This window comes from Artemia franciscana, chromosome 18 (assembly GCF_032884065.1).
Source record: "Artemia franciscana chromosome 18, ASM3288406v1, whole genome shotgun sequence".
Lineage (NCBI taxonomy): Eukaryota > Metazoa > Arthropoda > Branchiopoda > Anostraca > Artemiidae > Artemia > Artemia franciscana.
This window is the reverse complement of record NC_088880.1, coordinates 37062115-37070940: the sequence shown is the minus strand read 5'-3', so window position 1 is coordinate 37070940 and position 8826 is coordinate 37062115.

Genomic DNA, 8826 nt, shown 5'->3' with positions numbered 1-8826 from the left:
ATATATATATTCTGAATCAGCCAAGTTCATTTAAAAGGCCTCCAAGTGCCATTAGGCAGATGCGGGAATTGCCATTTAGTATATAGAGCTTGGTGCTTAGGAGGGGGCTACCCCCTTAAAATACCTAATAATTTTTGTTCGTTTTAAATTTTAATGTTGCTCCATAATTTCAGGCGAAAAAACTTTTTTTCTTATTTAATTTCTGATTTTTTATTAAAATAATGCCAGGAAGTCTGGCTCCACCTCTACGGAATCCTCCCCATGGATATATTTCTTAGACAATTCAAAACTGGCGAAAATTTACCCCAAACAATTACCATTAACATCTCTTCGTGTAAAAATGAGTCGACAAAGTGAAAGCAAGACATAAGAAGAATTTCGCATTGGAATTCTGGCAAATTTCCCAGTATAAAATTCACCGCCTGGAAACTTCCCTCCCTATGGAACATTCTCCATGTGGAAAAATCCTCTGGAGAAAATTCGCATCTTACCCGAAAATGTATGCATACTTCCCAATAACAAATACTGTACGTGACCAATCGGCAAATCTTATAGCGTAGACCCTTCCCCAGGGGCTATTGGGGGTCGTGTTATCCCTAAAGGCATACAAATTCTGCCTTTCAACTATGCTGAATAAAATGGCTATCTCAAAATTTGGTACTTATATGAAAGGGACTGTTCCCTCCTCAACACACTGCTCTTTACGCTAAAGTTTTTACAGTTTTAAAAAGTAGATTTGAGAGAAAGAGTCAAACTATAATCAGTTAATGTTTTACCACTCTAGATGTCTATATGAGATCTCAAATCAATCACCCCAATTTTTGGCTTGTAGATTTGTTTGATTATGTTTCCTGTATATCATGCCGCGGGATCTAGAGGGGATTTGGCTATGGGATATATTAGAAATAGTCTTTTTCCCGATTTGACGATCTGGGGGGGGGGGGGAGTGGGGACCGGTTAATTAAAAAAAAGAAGAAAAAATTAAGTATTTTTAACTTACGAACGGATGATTGGATCTTAATGAAATTTGATGTTTGGAAGGATATCGTGTCCCAGAGCTTTTATTTTAAATCCCGATCAGATCCGGTGACATTGGGGGGAGTTGGAGGGGATAACCTGAAATCTCTGCGGAGGGATCGGGATGAAACTTGGTATGGAAAATCAGCAGAAGTCTTAGATACGTGATTGACATAACCGGAACAGAACCGCTCTATTTGGGGGAGTTGGGGGGGGGTTAATTCTGAAAAAATAGGAAAAATGAGGTATTTTAACTTACGAAGGTGTAATGGGACCTTAATCAAATTTTATTACTAGAAGCACCTCGTAACTCAGATCTCTCGTTTTAAATCCCGACCGGATCCAGCGTCATTGGGAGGGGGAGTTGGGGGGGGCGGAAATCTTGGAAAACACTTAAAACGGAGACATCAGGATAAAACTTGGTGGGAAGAATAAAAACAAGTCCAAGATACGTGACTGATATAATAGGACCGGGTCTTCTCTTTGTTAGAGTTCGGAGGGGGGGGGGGGGAGTAATACGGAAAAATTAGAAAAAATGAAATATTTGTAACTTACGAATGGGTGATCAGATCTTAATGAAATTTGATATTTAGAATATTGATATTGGGGGGGGGGGTTAGAGGGGGAAACCAGAGTTCTTGGAAAACGTGAAAATTGATGTATCTTTATCTTACGAATGGGTGATAGGTTCTTAATGAAACTTGATATATAAAAGGAGCTTATATCTCAGATGCTCAATTTTCAATTCAAATCGGATCTGGAGACATAGGGGGCTGGAGAGGGAGAAACAGAAATCTTGGAAACTGGAAATCTCGGAAAACGCTTAGAGTGGAGAGATCGAGATGAAACTTGATGGAAAGAATAAGAACAAGTTATAGATACGTGATTGACATAGTTGGTACGGGTCCATTCTCTCTGGGGGAGCTTGGGGGTGTTTATTTGGAAAAATTAGAAAAATTTAGGTATTTTTAACTTAAGAAAGGGTGACCGAATCTTAATGAAATTTGAAATTTAGAAGGAAATCATGTCTCTAAGCTCTTATTTCAAATCCCGACCATATCTGTTGACATCAGTGGGAATTGGAGGGGAAAACCGGAAATCTTGGAGAATGCTTAGAGTGGAGATATCGGGATGAAATTTGATGGGTAGAATAAGCAAATGTCTTCGATACGTGATTGAGATAACCTTACTGGATCCGCTCTCTTTGGAGGAGTTTTTTCATTGCTTTTTTTTTAAATAATGCTAGAAAATCCTGCGCTCCCTTCATGAAAATTTTCCTCCCCCATGATATATTCCTCCAGGGAAAGTTCCTCCAATATATCCCCCTCTTCTCAACCCACCCTCCTCGACCTAAAAATCCCCCCGAAAACGTCTGTACACTTCCAAATAACCATTACTATATGTAAGCACTGGTCAAAGTTTGTAACTTGTAGCCCCTCCCACGGGAACTATGAGGGAATAAGTCGTCCCCTAAGACATAGTTATAAGGTTTTTCGACTACGCTGAATAAAATTGCTATCTCAGAATTTTGATCCGGTGACTTTGGGAAAATAATTACCTAGGTGCCCTCCAATTTTTTTGGTCACTTAAAAAGGGCACTAGAACTTTTCATTTCCGTTAGAATGAGCCGTCTCGCAAGATTCTAGGACCACTGAGTCAATACGATCAGCCCTGGAAAAAAAAACAAATAAACACGCATCCGCGATCTGCCTTCTGGCAAAAAATACAAAATTCCACATTTTTGTAGATAGGATCTTGAAACTTTTTCAAAAGGGTTCTCTGATACGCTGAATCTGATGGTGTGATTTTCGTTAAGATTCATTGACTTTTAGGGGTTGTTCTCCCCTATTTTCTAAAACAAGCCAAATTTTCTCAGGCTCATGACTTTTAATGGGTAAGAATAAACTTGATGAAACTTATATATTTAAAACCAGCATTAAAATGCGATTCTTTTGATGTAGCTATTGGTATAAAAATTCCGTTTTTTAGTTTTGGTTACTATTGAGCCGGGTGGCTCCTTACTACTTTTCATTACCAAGAACTGTTTGACATCTGCGCGTTTGACTCTGGACTCTTTCCAACATAACTTGAATGAACGAATTTATTTAGTGATTCGACTTACAAAAAGTATTTCACTTTCTATTCTAAAGCTAAACACTGGAAAAAATTTCCAGTTCATGTTCGCTCCATGACAGCTTTCGATCCAAAATAACACCGAGGTGCCTGACTTTTTCTTTTATTTCTACACGGGTATTCATAAATGTTAGCGTTATATCTGGTACTACAAAGGGGCTCTCCTCCCCTTTTTATTGTTTTGTTGCTTGAAATTGTTTATTGTTTGAAAAAGTAGAGTTGTGAGAAAGAGTCAAACTTTAGCGTAAAGAACGGGGCGTTAAGGAGGGGACAGTCCTTTCATATACGGACTAATTTCTGATCGTTTTAAGTTTTAATGTAACTCCTTACTTTCAGTTGAAAAAACTTGTTTTTTTTTAAACTGAAAGTAAGATCTTAGCTCACTTAATACTGATTTTGATTTTATCTCACTGTATATGAATAATTAAAACAAAATTTTCATATTATTTTGTTCTTGCTAAATGGCTTTCTCAAAGTTTTGATTGGACAATTTTGAGAGAAAAAAGGTGGGGAGGGGGCATAGTTCCCCTCCTATTTCTTTGGCTACTGAAAAAGGCCACTAAAACTTTCAGTTTTATTTATGACCGTTTTTATTAGTAATAAATATACGTAACTTACAAATTAACTTACTTATCGAACGCCTATATTTGTATATTTTTATTACGTATATCAGAAGGTTCGCCCCCTTGTCAATACCTTCCCTTTTACACTATAGTTTGAATTTTTTTTGCCAATTCTTTAAGAATTACCCCTGAATCATAAAGGCCGTTTAGTTAGAACAATTAACTCTTTTGAAATTGCTAAAACCACTTCAGCGTAAAGAGCGAGGTATTGAGGAGGGGACGAACTCCTTTATATACGTAATAATTTCTTTTCGTTTTAAGTTTTAAGGTTGCTTCTCACTTTAAGTTAAAAAACTTTTTAAATAACGTTTTTTTAAATAATGCTGGAAAATCCAGCGTTCCATTCATGAAAATTCTCTTCCCCCATGATAAATTCCTCCATGGAAGGATCCTCTCACGTAATCCCCTCCTACCGACCCCTCACCACTAGAAAAATCTTCCCTGAACATGTCCGTATACTCCCCAATAACCAATACTATATATGAACAATGGGCTAAGTTCATAACTTACAGCCCTTCTCGCAGGGGCTGTGGGGGATTTGGTTGTACTCAAGACATAGTTATTACATTTTTCGGCTATGCTTAACAAAATGGTTATCGGAAAATTCGGATCTAGTAACTTTTAGAAATAAATGAGCGTGGGAGGGGTCTAGGTGCCCTCATTTTTTTTTAGTCAATTAGAAAAGGGCGCTAGAACTTTTAATTTTCATTAAAATGAGCCCTCTTGCGACGTTCAAGGACCACCTGCTCGATACAATTATCCCTGAAAAAAAAGAAATAAATACGTATCTGTGATCTTTCTACTGGCAAAAATACAAAATTCCATTATTTTGTAGATAGAAGCCTCTACAGTAGGGTTCTCTGATACGTTGAATCTGATGGTGTAATTTTCATGACAATTCTATGAGTTTAGGGGGTGTTTCTTTCTTTTTTGAAAATAAGGGAGTTTTCGCAGGCCCGTAACTTTTAATGGGTAAGACTCAACTTGATAAAACCTATATATTTAAAATCAACATAAAATGCGATTCTTTTGATGCAACTATTTTTCAAAGTTTCGATTTCTATTGAGCCGGATTGCTCCTTACTGCAGTTCGTTACCACGAACTGTTTGATTCTTATCGGTCAGTCATAGCGTTTGGAGTGTATATTTGATGTTTAGCATTGCTCAACTCATCAAAAATACTCAAAACATTGCCATTTTCCTGCGTTATTTTCTGTTTTGTAAACAGGAGTGGCCATGTGACATTATGTTACTCTTTTGAAAAATGTTATGAGTTTTATTTTTGTCCATGGGTTTATAAGGTATTACTTTTACAATTATAGTACTTTTTTAAAAGCCTAAGTTGCCACTGATTCAGTTCAAAAAGTGAGATCTTACTTTACTGTTTTTACTAATTCAAGATGGTGGGGGGAAGCGGTGTTTATCCATCCTCTTGCGACAAACTGGAAAATACCTTCCCTAATTCGCTTGATTTTCGAAAGAAAGGTGAAAATACCACCTTATGTCATGGAAAATACCCTAGCCCTTCCCTCCCCAAAAGATTTACCCTCATACTCTATATAGCCCCCTCCCCCCCAAAAAATGTATTAAAAATGTTGGATACGGCCCTTAAGGCAAAGATTCTTAGACTTATAGCTTTTGATGTGTCAGCTTAAATCTGGCGATACACCTTAAAATAGATTGTCTTGATGCCTATGTTTTTCGATATAACTTTTCTATCATTTTCGGTTAATATTTTCCCAGGGTGCTCCTTACCTACAGTTAGTTTTTGTTACCACGACGTGTTTTTTTTTTCTTTTTTTCTCAATTTGATTACACGTTTGAAGAGATACATTAGTGCAACTAACTAAAGTATTTGGCATATTGGGGATATACTCAAATTAATTCATTCATAATTTTAGTTCTGCTCTAAGGCTCTTAGATCATTCAGGAAGATGTATCAGAAAATTGTTCATGCATAAGAGCAAACCTTTTGTGCATATGATGCTGTGGATAGATCAGTTAGAATAAAACTGAAATAAGTCAAAGAGTTCACTAAGTTAATTAATAATAGAACTTTGACAATAAAATGCAAACAGAAACTAAATTGAAAACAAATTTAAATGCAAAGAAGCTTTTCAGACAAGAGCAGAGATCGAAAATTAAAACTAGAGAGGAGAAAAATAAAGCCTTGTAATGATTCAAACTTAGAAGGGCCAGAAATAACTAGCTTATCAAAGAATAAACAAAACTAAAACTAAAACAAATTATAGCAAATAGAGTGAATACAAAACATGCTGAGAATGAAGATGAAATAAATTATAAAATGTTTCAATTAAAATATATACTCATGTCGAACTTAATACAAACAGAAATTATTACCAACATGATTTTGGGAACTGAGATCCCCATACCCCTTAAATCTGCTGAATATTTGCTTTATTTACGCTTTATTAAAAAAAAATTTCAATTTTAAGACACAAAATTCTATTAGATAAAATCTGGAACATTGAATTGTAGAAATTTCCTAGAATTAAAATAATTATAATTATATATATATATATATATATATATATATATATACTAAATACAATTATAATTATAAAAATAATTATAGACTAAAAATAAGTATTGACTAAACACGCAATTTTTTTATTACTTTTTCCAAGTCATCATTGTCAATCATTGGAGTTATTTCATTTTTTAATTTTTTTCGAAATTTCGAAGAGCTAAACACGCTGTCGAAAATCCACACAATTTCTTCATAGCCAAAAAGGACGAAACATTTGTGTCGGGAGGGAGGGATGATGTAATTCCATTGTCCCCGAGCAGCAACAGCAATATGAGTGGTTTTGGGTTTACAGGTAGCGAGAACAAGTAGCCCGAACTCCTGTTCGTTATAATTTTTGTTGTACTTGGTATGCATTTCGACTTTCGCTCGTTTTATGATTTTTTTTTTGTATTTTTTATAAGTATCTGTTATATGATTGCTTCATATGACTATGTATTTTAATTTCTGTTCGTTTTTTTTTATTGATTCATAGATATTAGCTTTATTTTGTAATCAAAAGAAACAAGGTTTTTTATCAACTGAAATTCTGGGGGAATATTAAAACTTAAAATGAACAGAAAGTGTACCGTATAGGAGGGTCTTGGAACAGTCTTGGAAATTATAGTAAAATTAATATAAAAAAAAATTTATATAATGCTATATATATGGTTTTCTTCCACAATAATTTAACTTTATTTTCAATGTTGTAACAAGTACAAAAGAAAATATTTCTACTAGTATTCGTTGTCATTAAAAGACCAATGACAGAGTAGGCTTTTGAATTTTACAGTTAGGGAAAGGGGTAGTTGCCAAACTGTTGCTTGTAGTGAAAATTATATGTGAAGAGTACCCACAAGCTGACATATGAATTCACTACAATCGGAAATGCTTTCTCTGAGTGGAATGCTGGGAATTACTGTATTTTTCCCCTTAACAGACATGTTTTCGTGTTTTATTATCATTTATATTTATTCCAGGAGTGATTGTACTTATCTAGCTGTCACTTTGAAAGAAAAATTAATTTCTTACAGTTATGAAGCATAGAGGTGTATAATATATTGGTTTTTGGCATTCAAAATAAAAATATTAAATTAAAATTTTGTATTTGTTCTTCTTAATCTTAGTTCTAATGTTTTACTTCGAACAAACTACTTTAATAATGCGTTACTTTTTATAAACACTGAGTCTAAAGGTCTTGAATATTTTTGTGTTTGATAACGAAGTTCAAAATTTTCTGTATTGTTAAAAAATACCCGAGAAACGCTTCGGCATTACTCAACAGAACTGAATGCACGGGGTTTATATATTGTTTTTTAAGTAGGCTATTGTTTCGTGTACTTCTTGTAATTACTTTTTTTTCATTTTTATACACTTTTACTTTAATCAACATGCTCTTCCATTGCCATTAAAAAAAATTTGACTCTAAGCCTCGTTAAATAAAAAAAAACAAGATTTTTCAACTGAAAGTAAGTAACAACATTAAAACATAAAACAAACAGAAATTATTAGGTATATGAGGGGTTCGTCCCCTCCTCAACCCCTCGCCTTTACGCTATAGTTTTTTGGCACTTTAAAAAGGTTATTCATTGTTCTAATCAAACGAACCTTGTGTTTCAGGACTTGTTTTTCAGGAATTGGGAAGAAAAAAATAAACTTTAGCGTATCAAGTGAAGCGTCGAAGAGGGGTTGGGCCTCTCATATACGTAATAATTTCTATTCGTTTTAAGTTTTAATGTTGCTCCTTAATTTCAGTTAAAAAAACGTGTTTTTCTATTTGATTTTTATCCTTTTTTAAATAAAGCCAAGATACCTGGTTCCACCTCCATGGAAAAATCCCCCTCCTCACGGAAATATCGTCTGGACAATTCAATCCTGATGCAAATTCACCCGGGACAATTACCCTTAACATCTCTACGCGTAAAAGTGAATTGGAAAAGATGAAACAAGAAATATAAAGAAATTTCGTAAAGGAATTCTAAACAATTCATCCAGTGTAAAATTTCCCCTGAAAAGTTCACCCCCTGAAATTTCCCTTTCCATGGAAAATTGTCACCGTGCAAAATCATCCCAGCAGAAAATTTGTCATATCCTCCTCATGCGAAAAATGTATGTATATTTCCCAATAACAAATACTATGTGTAAACAATGGGCAAATTTTTTAACTTAAAACCCTTTCCCCAGAGGTTTTAGGGGGTCATTTTATCGCCAAAGACATAATTATCGTGCCTTTCAAGTAGACTGAACAAAAATGCTATCACAAAATTTTGACCGGAATATTTTGGGAGAAAATTAGCGTAAGAGGGGGCCTAGTTGACCTACAATTTTACTGGTCACTTAAAAAGGGCACTAAAGTTCTTCTTTTCCATTAAAATGGTCCCTCTCCCGTCATTTTAGTTCCAACGGGTCAATACAATCATCCTGGAAAGAAAAAAAAATATGCCCCGACGATGTTTCTTTTGAAGAAAAAAGAATGTGAAATTCCATATTTTTAAGATTGCAGTTTGAAACCTCTTCGGTTGGGTT